The sequence below is a fragment of the Amphiprion ocellaris genome, chromosome 15, assembly GCF_022539595.1.
Source record: "Amphiprion ocellaris isolate individual 3 ecotype Okinawa chromosome 15, ASM2253959v1, whole genome shotgun sequence".
In the NCBI taxonomy this organism is placed as follows: domain Eukaryota; kingdom Metazoa; phylum Chordata; class Actinopteri; family Pomacentridae; genus Amphiprion; species Amphiprion ocellaris.
Genome location: NC_072780.1, coordinates 2,451,778 through 2,463,985, shown reverse-complemented (window position 1 = coordinate 2,463,985; position 12,208 = coordinate 2,451,778). Strand labels below are relative to the sequence as shown.

Here is a 12,208-nt window from a genome sequence, read left to right as displayed (position 1 = left end):
GATTCTCTAAATATTGATGTCCAGCTAACGCTACGTAGCATATCGGTAGCTTCAGTTAATTGGACCCGGTGCCAACTCAGTGTCGCTAACGTGAGTAAACTATTGATAGCATTAAGCTAATATCTACACTCCATGTATGAATAACTGCTGACTGTGTTTTCAGATGAGCTTGTTCAGATATTTTTTTTAAATTTTAACATTCAGCTTTTAAAAAGCCACTTTCAACTGGCCATTCAATAAATAGGTTGTACAAGGAAAATCTGCAGTCAGGTGTCATCTGTTTACGTTGCCACGGCTCCCGGAGAGCCTGCTGCTGAAAAAATCCTGGAGGAAACACTGCAGACGATTAGTTAAGTTGTTTAAACAGTTAATAAAAGCCAGAGGAAACATAAATGTTAAATGTGTGGTTGTTTCTAAAGCCTTCTGGTGACTCTAACATTGATCTGCAGTCAGATTCAGCTCCATCATGACTCCACATTCATGCAGTTTGTTTACTTCCACCTCCAACCAGAACCGTCTCTGGCAGATCAGAGTTTAGACAAACTCTGTTTTTAAAATCTTTCCTCCCACTCCTGTCAGTTGTTGTTTTGCTGTGTACTCGGTGAACATGTGTTTGCTCTGGTTCCTCCTCCCACTCCCCCTGAGACTTCTTCTTCTTCTTCCTCTCTGCTTTCTGTTTACTCGGTTTCTTTCTGCTGGAGTCGTTCAGTTCATTTATCGACGTGAGTCACACCTCAGCTTTGTTTCTTTTGGTTTTTTTGGCTGGGAGAAGTTTCCGTAATCCTCTTTGTTGTTGTTGTAAGCGAGTTATCTGCATCACTGCTCTGTGGTTTCTTCCTCCTCACTAATTTGTCACTTTTAATCTTCTCACTCGTGTGGAAATAAAGATTGTTTTGCTGAAAGAAAGAGACAAATTAGGAGAGGTGAAAGCCTTTTATCCTCCCACAAAATCCAAGACAATATTCTGGAGCAACTTTAACCGTTTACAGCTGATATTAACTGACCAGACATGGATCAGGTGGTGATAATTCATTCTGACTGTCATCTGTAGCCTCAGAGCAGCATATTAGAGTTAGATCAACTGGAACTATTAAGATTATGAGAACGTATTCTGATACCAGACCTAATGATCGGATTTTAGCATCCAGTGAACAAACTAAGATACTGATATTAAGGTAACAGCAGATGTAAATATGATAATATTATTTAAGGTGGAATTACTGATGCAGAAAGTGTGTTCTTGAAAGATATATCTTCACATTCAGTGAAAGACTGAAGCAAAGACTGAAATCATTGAAGCAGCTGATATCTGTAGATGAACTAAATGTACCATTGAGGTTCTCCACCTGCAGCCTTATCAGCCGAAATAAAGTCTAAATCAACTTAAAAAGCAATCATTTCTGCTTGTTTAGTCATTTGAACCCGGTTTCTTTCTGCTAAAATGACAGCGGACCATGTTCATGTGATTAAACCTCCACCCTATTGCAGCTCCTTCATCCCGTCTGCTGTAAGACTTTAAAACATCAGCATTACCGGCTGACGTTAACATAAACTGGACTACATCAGATCATCTTAAACCACAGTAAACTCTGCACAACAATTCTTTGCACAGCTGACGTCTTCCACTTTTACTTTTATTCCACAAGCCACTTTGTGCTGCTGTCATTTGTAGTGTAGTAATATTGTATTTATTCAGTGTCATTCTTCATTTTTGTATATACAATGCATATGTGTTATTATTATAATTATTATTATTACTGTACATCTGTTTAGTGCTGCTGTGAAAGACATTTCTGCTGGAACACTGGAAATTTCCCCTGGCGTGGGGAGCAATAAAGGATTATCTTATTTTATTTTATATCTGAAAATCTACATGCTGGTTCTGGAGCTGTGACACAAAATGCTGTTTACAAAGTTTACACCAAACCAGTGACCTCTCTGACATGGTGTCAGTTAGTTTGGAGCCAATTAGTGGTGGAATCGGTGGATTTGCTTCTTTATGGTCTTTTTCTGGGTCTTTGTTGTGCTTTTCTTGCTCTTTGTATCTGTTCTGAGTCATTTTGCATGTTTTAGTGGCTGTTTTGTGTCTCTCTGCATTGGTTTTGGATTTAATTGTGTCAATTTATTCATACTTAATGTCATTTTTTCATTTATTTATTGATTTTTAACATAATCAGTGTTTCTATAGATTCTATAATTAGTAGTGTTTTTTATATAGTATTTTTTTCAGAGTTTATACTAACCTTTAATAACCTTTAATGTTTTATTTATGTTATTGTATGTAAACTGCTGAAAGCTTTAATTTCCCTCTGCATTAATGTAGTATCTATCTATCTATCTATCTATCTATCTATCTATCTATCTATCTATCTATCTATCTATCTATCTATCTATCTATCTATAGTCTATCTATCTATCTATCTATCTATCTATCTATCTATCTATCTATCTATCTATTTATCTATCTATCTATCTATCTATCTATCTATTTATCTATCTATCTATCTATCTATCTATCTATAGTCTATCTATCTATCTATCTATCTATCTATCTATCTATCTATCTATCTATCTATCTATCTATCTATCTATTTATCTATCTATCTATCTATCTATCTATCTATAGTCTATCTATCTATCTATCTATCTATCTATCTATCTATCTATCTATCTATCTATCTATCTATCTATCTATCTATCTATCTATCTATAGTCTATCTATCTATCTATCTATCTATAGTCTATCTATCTATCTATCTATCTATCTATCTATCTATAGTCCATCTATCTATCTATCTATCTATCTATAGTCTATCTATCTATCTATCTATCTATCTATCTATCTATCTATCTATCTATCTATCTATCTATCTATCTATCTATCTATCTATCTATCTATCTATCTATCTATCTATCTATCTATAGTCTATCTTTCTATCTATCTATCTATCTGTCTGTCTGTCTGTCTGTCTGTCTGTCTGTCTGTCTATCTATCTATCTATCTATCTATCCATCTATCTATAGTCTATCTATCTATCTATCTATCTATCTATCTATCTATCTATCTATCTATCTATCTATCTATCTATCTATCTATCTATCTATCTATCTATCTATCTATCTGTCTGTCTATCAGAGGATGTTTTATCTCTATTTGTGTTCATTTTTCATCTCTTTTTCTTTGGTTTTGTCTCCCTGTGGTCTACTCATGCCTCTTTCTGATCTTTTGGATTTTTTTTGCTGTACTGCATCATCTGTTTGTTGTTGGTTTTTGGGGGTTCTTGGTGTTTGTTTAAAGTGATTTAGTGTCTTTGCTGTTGTTCCATCAGTGTGAGGGTGTTCACAGGTAGTCTGTTCCTCCTGATAATGGAATCATGGAACGCTGTAGATGTTCTTATGAAAGTAATGACACCGACTGTCTGACTGATAAGAGTTTGGTTGGACAAAAACATATCGAGCCGCCGATCAAAAACATTCAACCACATGTTACTGAGAATCAACTGGAATCTACAAAATTGGTGTTGAATTATTAAAATATGTTATTTTTATTAGACTTACAACAACAATATCATCTTCTTGTCGTTGCAGATATCATCAGATGGTCCTCAGTGTGGCGTTCTTACCCAGAATGCACCAGGCCTGATCCGTTGGCGTGACCCGACCCGACCTACAGGGCGCCTGCCAACCCTCGGCCAATCAGCACTTCTTTCTCCGTGGCGCCATGGCGACCGCATCCGTTGGAAAGTTCGTTGGTCCACAGCTGCTCCACTGAGGTCACTGGAAACAAGAACAACTGGATTCTGGGTGTTTTTATGGTCTTTCTCTGTTGTTTTGTGCTGGATTCCTTCCTTTTCCTGGATCCTAAAAACGACTGACACAGTGGATGTAAAAAACCCTCTTTTCCAACCAGCTCCTCCAGGATGTCGGCTGTCAGGAGGTGACATGTGGCTCATCCTACCATGTAGCCGCTACGACCCGAGGAAACCTGCCAGAAACTTTTTAATGAGCCGAGAGCTGCCGGTTGAAGCGACTGAAAACGCTGTGGATGAGCTGAGTGAGGACTTCTGAAGCGCTACCAGGTTATTACCGGCCCCTGCACTTCCTGTTTTCCTCTTTAATCTCTGCATTCTGACTAATCATCTTTTTAATTAATGGCGACGGCGGTGTGAAATCTTCCCTGACACCCTTCCCTCCTTCCGCCGCTGCCAGAGACACCTGAAACCAATTAGCAAACAGAAGATCCTGATGGAGATTAGAGGCTGGGAGAGCGATTAGACGCAAACACAAAGATGAGAAAACAGAACAGAGGAGGGGTTTGAAGGCTGGGAGGAGCAGAGGGTGGATATGGCCTCATCAGATAACCACCGATCTGCAGGACGGAGCCCTGAGTCTTGACTGACAGGCGCAGCATTCCCCAGGACTCATCGTCGTTCCCAAACCAAGCAGGGAAGAGACTGAGGAACTCTCTGCCGGCCGCCACAATCAGGGCCAATTAAGAGGATTTGATTATATGCCTTCATCTCAGCAGGCAGGAGGAAGACGAGAAGGCCGAGCAGGTGCCACCGATACGCCCCATTATCCCCGTCCATCTCTGATTCAGTTGGTTTCTGTTTTCTCCAAACTCCTCGAGAGAAATCTGGCGACGAAGGGAAGGCCCTCCTCAATTAATCCAGCCTGAGATGTTCATTCTTTACTTTCCTTTGTGGTGACTACAGCAAACACACTTTCACTTGTGTTTCCCTTCAGAGATTTACTCAGTCTGGAGGACATTTCTCTCCCTCCACTTTCATTCCTTCTCCCAGCATGGACCAGTCCTATCTCCAAACCTCCCTGCAGCCTTCACAATCTCCATATCAAGCGTGAGATAAAAGCAAGAAAATAAAGAAAGAAGAGGGAAAAAGGAGCCGTGAGGGACTGAATCTGTGGAGGACGGAGCTGAGACTTTATTTCCTTTCCACCAACTGTCCCTAAAGCCTCTTTTTCTAACTCCTCGTGTCCCGGGAGCTTTTTCCCAGCCTCCTCCTTGCGGATCGTACTCACGCTGGACTTCCTGAGATTAAACTGGCCTCCGTCATCCCAGGGAATCTTTGAAACCGGCTCCTGGTGTTGTCATCTTCATTCTGTGAGTACCTCAGCTTCCTTCTGCTTCTTCACCGGTCTTCTTCCACTTTTTCTCTTCTGCAGATTCTGTATAAAACTGATGATAAAACAACCAACACAGTCCAATACTGCGTGATAAAAACACTGTGGTGTCACTGCGACTGACTGAGAAGCTGCTCACACTTCTGTTTCATGAGCAGGTGTGTTTTAGAGGGAGGAGCGTTTCAAAACGTAGATGGAGAACATTGATTGGTTGCTGAGTTCCTGTTTGAAATGTGCCTGATGAAGATCTGGCACCAAAACACGATTTTAAGTCAACAGCTTCTGGTTGTTGGGACTGATAGATTCTGCTTTTCTTTGCTTTTCTTTACTAAACTCTTTCTTGCAGCATCAATTTTAGCCTCTTCTTTGTGCTCAGCTGCTCCAGTGTTTTTCTATTTTTTATGCTCCTGCCCCCTCCAGGGGTAACAGGGTCCCGGCGTTATTTTAGAGGTCAGGATCTGAAAAGGTTGAGGACCTGTTGTACTAAACAGACCACATAAACGCTCCTTATTGTGCTTCAAGTGCTGCAAATGTTGATTCACTGCCTCCAGTCTGCAGAAAATCTTTATGGCTAAAAGCTGGCGAGCCAGAAAATAATGTGGTATTAGCTGTTGTTATTGCCCTGCACTGGGGCAGCTTTTCTTCTCCTGAATGTCGCTGCTGGAAACCTTCCCCTCCTCTATGGAAAGAAGTGGAGTGACCACGGTTCTCCAGCTGTTGGTGAAGCTGCATCTGTACAAGTTTAGGCTGTTTCTTCTCATGTAAACATCTCAGCTCCAGGTTCAGTAGCTTCAACTCCAGAAAACAGTAGAACTCTTAAATTAGGAAGGATAATATCGGATGCTGATTATTATTGGTTAATCAATTAAAAGTATATTTCCTGATGAAAATGAAGGAGGTGCAGGTGAGAACATGTTGTAGACCAGCTGCAGTACCTGGTTGTTCCAGCAGGTGGAGTCTCACTGTTAAATGACATGGTGTTACAGGTGTGTTTGCTGTCTGACTGCTACCTGTCGTGTTGATGAACTCTGCAGCATCAAGTCGTAGAAAAGTTTAAAAAGGCAGGTGTTCTGTTTAGCTAGCTACCTGTGGCTCATGCTAATCCTGAGCTAACAGAAGTCAGTAGCTGAGTGTTTGTCAGCAAAGATGTTGCAAACGGAGCATCAGGACTCAGATTCCAGGTTTCCAACAACATCCAAACTAAAGTGATGAAGCGTATCACAGATTTCCTGGACGGATAAATTGTTGACATCAGATCCAGCTGAGCAGATATGTTCAGCAGCTAAAAACTGGGGAGACTCATAACGCTGTAGGTTAAAGACTGCAGCTCATTGGCTGAGTTTAGTACACTAATGTTGAAAAGTCTGGGGTCATCCAGAAAATTCCATGTTTTCCATGAAAACTCCTACTTTTATCCATGTGCTAACATAACTGCACAAAGGTTTTCTAATCATCAATGAGCCTTTCAACACCATTAGCTAACACAATGTAGCATTAGAACACAGGAGTGATGGTTGCTGGAAATGTTCCTCTGTATCCCTATGGAGATATTCAATTAAAAACCAGCTGTTTCCAGCTACAATAGTCATTTACCACATTAACAATGTCTACACTGGATTTATCATTCATGCTATCTTCACTGAAAAACTGCTTTTCTTTCAACAATAAGAACATTTCTCAGTGATCCCATACTGTTGAACGGTAGTGTTTGTTGGGTTTTATCGAGTGAATCATTAAAGACTAATTTTCCATCTTTACTTTTTGCTGTTTGACTTATAATTCAGTTACTTAGAGTTTAAACTGGTTTTACAGCAGTCATTAAGAGTACATGATTAAAATGTTTTTAATTTGGAAAGATGTCCACTGGTTCACTTCAGTGATTAATGGATTACTGATTGGTAAAGTAACTATTGATTACTGATTACTGATTGGTAAAGTGATCATTGATTTGGAAAATAGTTTGCATCTCCAGCGTCACGTGAACGGAGCGCGGTTAAAAGCAGTGAAGTCATGGCAGCTAGTGGAAACAGGTGATAATGACAGTGGACTCTACACACTAGTTTTTATATTCCTAAGATGTTTGATTTCTTTTACTGCTTGTCTGCTATCTGCTCCATGTAAATACTGCCGTTGGTAGCAGATATTTCGGTCCTAACTTCATGGTTGTGCTGAGGATGGAAGTGTTTGCGTTTTGTTTTTACTAAATCTTTTACAAACTGTTTATATTTGGTGCATTTAAAAAGAAAGACATGCAGAATGAAATATCACAGTTTCAAGCTCAGATTTGCAGATGAAAAGTTCAGTGACTGTCGGAAAGTTTAAAATCTGACTGTTTCTGGCTCTGATGAACTGGAGATATTTTTAAAAAGATTCCATATCTTACAAACCAACCAGTGGATTCTGGGGTTTGGAGGATTAAGAAGAGAATCTGAGCTTTAGGAGTTTTTATTTGGACACTGAAGGAATCATTTTCTGAAACAAAATACGATTCTAAGATGATTCAAAATGCCAGTTTTAGCCATTAACCTGAGAGTCTGCAGCGTTTATTCTGCTTTAATCCTGTTAAACTATGGTAGAATAACACCGTGTTGTTGGGCTGCTGTGTTCTTCCTGTTGTGACGTCTGTTGGTGGGTTTTTCTGCTTCGTCCTCCTCCAGAGATAATGAGGGTCCCGGCGTTATTTTAGGGGTCAGGATCTGAAAAATGTTGAGTACCCGTTGCTCTAGATCAGGAGATTCAAATTCATCTTAGTCCAGGTTCCACATCCAGTCCAGTCTGATCTCCAGTAAAACCAGTAAAATCACAGCATAATAACCTATAAATAACCACAACTCCTAATGGTTCCTTTGTTTTAGTGCAAAAATGTTCACATTTAAGGAATTATCTTTTAACAAAACATCATGAACAACCTGAAATTTCTGAAGAAAAGTAAGTTCAGTTTCATCAACATTCAGCCTCAGTTTATCATTTCCACATTACAACTTCCAGATCACAGAGTGTCTATAAAGGTACACAACATTTAGTCATCTGGAACTGAACCACAGAGGATTTACTGGAGGATCAAAATGACAAAAAAAGACAAAAAAGACAAAAAACAAGAAAAACATGACAAAATGTTACAAAAAATGTGAAACAAAATGACAAAAAATGAGGCAAACAACAGGAAACAAAAAAAACTAACAAAAAATTTGACCAAAAAAGTTACAGTGACAAAAAAATGGAAAAAAATGAGACAAAAAATGACAAAAGCGAGAAACAAAATGACAAAAAAGGACAAAAAGACAAAGAACAACAAAAACGAGACAAAACATTACAAAAAATGAGAACAAAATGTCAAAAATGAGAAACAAATGAGACAAACGAAACAAAAAGAGACAAAAAATTTGACAAAAAAGTTACAAAGCGACAAAAAATGAAAAAAAACAAAATGGAAAAAGCAAGACACAAAACAAAAACAAAAATAGACAAACGGCACAAGACAAAAAAACACATAATGACAAAAACATGAGACAAGCGACAAAAGTCAGACAAAGACAAAAAACAAAAACAAGACAAAATATTTTAAAAATGAGACACAAAACAACAAAAGAACAATGAACATGGTCTAGAAATGATTTTAAATTTATAGTTTTACTAATTTAGAATCTGCAGTTAATGTCTTCTCTGAAATTTTTACACTTTGAGGGCCGGATTAGACCCTCTGGAGGACCACTTTTGGCCCACGGGCCTCATGATGGACACCCCTGATCTAGACGGATCTCATGAACACTCAGCTTCCTTATTATGCTTCAGATCTGGATCTACTGGTTCCAGAATCCTGACTGTTGCAGGAAGCTACCAGCCAGAAAATAAGGCAGCATTAATTAACTGTTATCGTCCTGCAGTGGTTTGGTTTCTCCTGAATATTTCTGCTGGAAACGTTCCTCTGAATAAAACTCCTCCTGTCCTGTGGGTGAAGCTGCTCCTCCTTTTCTTCTTCCCATGAATCAGCGGTGAGATGGAATCACAGTTTCTATCAGCGCTGTGATTGATTAACCTGCAGAGAGACAATCCATCACGGCCACCGCTGTCACCTTTATGCTTTCTGATTTTTTTTTTTGGGCAGTTGACTCTAATCTGGGATGTCAGAGTGATTTTTACTGAAAGCTGCAGCAAGTCGTCAGCTTATTTTGACAACCGAATTAAAGCTTTTGTGAGGGTGACTCATCTTAATATATTTAACCCTCCTGTTGTCTTCATTTATGGGCACCAAAAAATATAGTTTCCTCGTCTGAAAAAAATCCAAAAATTCAGCAAAGAATTCTCCAAATTTCCAAAAAATTTGCAAAACCTTCAGGAAAAAAATCCAATAATTCCTTAAACAAGAAAATTCTTGTAAACATTTTCAAAAAATGAGTAAAAATCTTCCAAAAAAATCCTTAAAATATCCAGAGTGATTCCATATATATATCAGTAAAATGTCTAATATTTTCTTTAAGAACATTCACACTTTTTTGTGTGAATGTTCTTAAGAAACATTTTTAACATTTCTTTTTTCCACCAAAAAATGTTCAAAGTTTTCCTGAAAATGCTGGAAATGTGGACATCAGAAGTTTCACTGTGAAAATATATTTTTTTCCCCACATTTTCAAACTTTAAAACATGTCAGTTTGACCTGCAGCATGATACCAGGGTTAAACCCCAGATATCCAGCCCCACTGGGAATCCTCCAGTTTGTCTCCTCTCCGTATGCCGTTCCATCTTCCCTCTCTGCTCATTTATCCTCCTGTCCTACCTTCAGTCCTCGTCCATCATCCCTTCTCCTCTCCTCTCCCTCCTCCTCCTCCTCCTCCTCTCCTGCATCCTAAACCTTCCTCCTCCTCCTCTTCCTCCCCTCGGCGTGTGTCGGAGTGCGTCATGGTGGGCGTTCGGTCAGGATCCCTGCATTCAGTCTTCCTCTTTCTGCTTTTTCCTGTGATAATAGTACGAGGCTGGGAAGTAGCGCTGCTGCGTGGGAGGAGAGAATCAATAAGGCTTGCTTCGGCCGCTGCATCCCTGAGATATAAGCAAATATTTCAGTGTGTTTGAGGTGCAGCGGCGGACTGCGAGTGTGTGATCGGAATTCTGATTTGAAATGATGGCGGAGAGACGAGCTGCTGCTGCTTCTGGAGACGCAGCGAGTTTCTGCAGAGTTACGTCAATTTATTGGATTTTTATGGACAATTAGCCTTTTGCTGCTTCAGTCATGAAGTTGGATCATAATCTGAGCACTGCTGTTTTATTTTGAAAGGTTTCTGAAAGCAGATTTGAGACAAAAAGTAAAGACTTCGGTTGAAAAAGGAACCAAAAACAGAAATGACATTTATTGTTTGCTACTTAACCCTGGTGTCGTACTGCAGGTCAAATTAACCCGTTTTCACAGTGAAACTTCTGATTTCCACATTTTCAGTCTTTCTGGGAAATCTTTGAACAATTTTTGGTGGAAAAAAGAAATGTTAAAAATGTTTCTTAAGAACATTCGCAAAAAATCCACCAAAATCCAGCGAATTTCACTGTATTTTGGTTGATTTTTATGTGAATGTTCTTAAAGAAAATGTTAGAAGTTTTACTGATATATATGGAATAACTTTAGATATTTTTAGGTTTTTTTTGGAAGATTTTTACTCATTTTCTGAAGATATTACAAGAATTTTCTTGCCACATTTGGGGGATTTAAAAAAAAAAAAAAAACACTTTTAAGGGAAACTTTTAAGGAATTCTTGGAATTTTCTTCCTGAAGGTTTTGCAAATTTTCTGAAATTTGGGGGATTTTTTTGCAGAATTTTTGGATTTTTTCAGACAAGGAAACAATATTTTTTGGTGCCCGTAAATGAGGACAACAGGAGGGTTAAAATGTGCACAGATTTGATACGAAAACAGCCAAGAGAGATGAATCAGATTACACATCTTCAGTGCAAAACATGAATTCTTCATGATTAAGTCTCATTTAATCCACATGAACCCTCTGAACTCCACTCTGGGATGCAATCACCTTTTTTTTATTCTTTGTTTTTTTTAGATTTTCAAAGTAAAGGCTGTAAATATCTAGTCTGGTGGTGAAACATCAGTATGCAGTCCCACATTGTTTGTGATTTTACACTGTAAAAAAATTAATTATAGGGTGAAAAACTGTCAAACCATGATGGTAAAAATCTGTAAACTCTAAAACAGCTTGATGCAGTTTATTTAACACTGAATCACCGTAAATAAGTTAATCAGGAGAAAAGTGTGGTTTTTAGATTTTTTTCCATTGAAAAAATACATTTCCTGACTCCTGCAGTTTTAAATGGAAAAATGCCCTAATATGTAGAACAATGCTGTAATTTTTGTATTTAATTCTCAAAAATAATTCCTTAAAAGTTTCCCTTAAAAGTTTTATTTAAAGAAAAAAAGAAAAAATTGGCAAGAAAATTCTTGTCAATATTTTCAAAAAAATGAGTACAAATCTTCAAAAAAATCCTAAAAATATCTAAAGTGATTCGATATATATATCAGTAAAACTTCTAATATTTTCTTTAAGATCATTCACATAAAAGTCTACCAAAATTCAGTGAAAGTTGCTGGATTTTGGTTGATTTTTTTTGTGAATGTTCTTAAGAAACATATATTTTTTGAACATTTCTTTAATTCTACCAAAAAATGTAAAAAATTTCCCAAAAATGTTGATAATATGGACATCAGAAGTTTGACTGTGAAAATACATATTCTTTTCCACATTTTCAAACTTTAAAATGGGTCAATTTGACCCACAGGACGACACCAGGGTTAATGTTTATGTCAGCTATAACTGCAATTATTGCTAAAAATCCACATATTAACTGTAAATCCACTAAATGTTGTGTTGCTGATGGAAAAATGCTGTAATATTTATGATAAGTCACACAAACCTATTTTATTTGGTATTTTCATCTAAATTTCCACACTTTTAACTTTTTTTTTCAGTAAAATAAAGAATGAAGCAAATTTTTAACCCTAAACCAACAATATCTACACATTTCTTTACTGTAAATGCATAAAATGTTTTACCTTGATTTTAGGGTAGCGTTCT

General features: G+C 37.7%; 1 protein-coding gene across 2 annotated transcripts in view; it reads left to right on the top strand.

Annotated features, from left to right (window-relative positions):
* LOC111567355 (glutamate receptor ionotropic, kainate 5-like) overlaps positions 1–12,208 on the top strand; it is a 320,960-nt gene that overhangs the window by 20,178 nt on the left and 288,574 nt on the right. For both annotated transcript variants that reach the window (XM_055018245.1, XM_055018246.1), the window contains exon 2: positions 3,589–5,122. The gene's annotated coding sequence lies outside the window, so the exon portion shown is untranslated. The remainder of the gene's footprint in view (positions 1–3,588; positions 5,123–12,208) is intronic.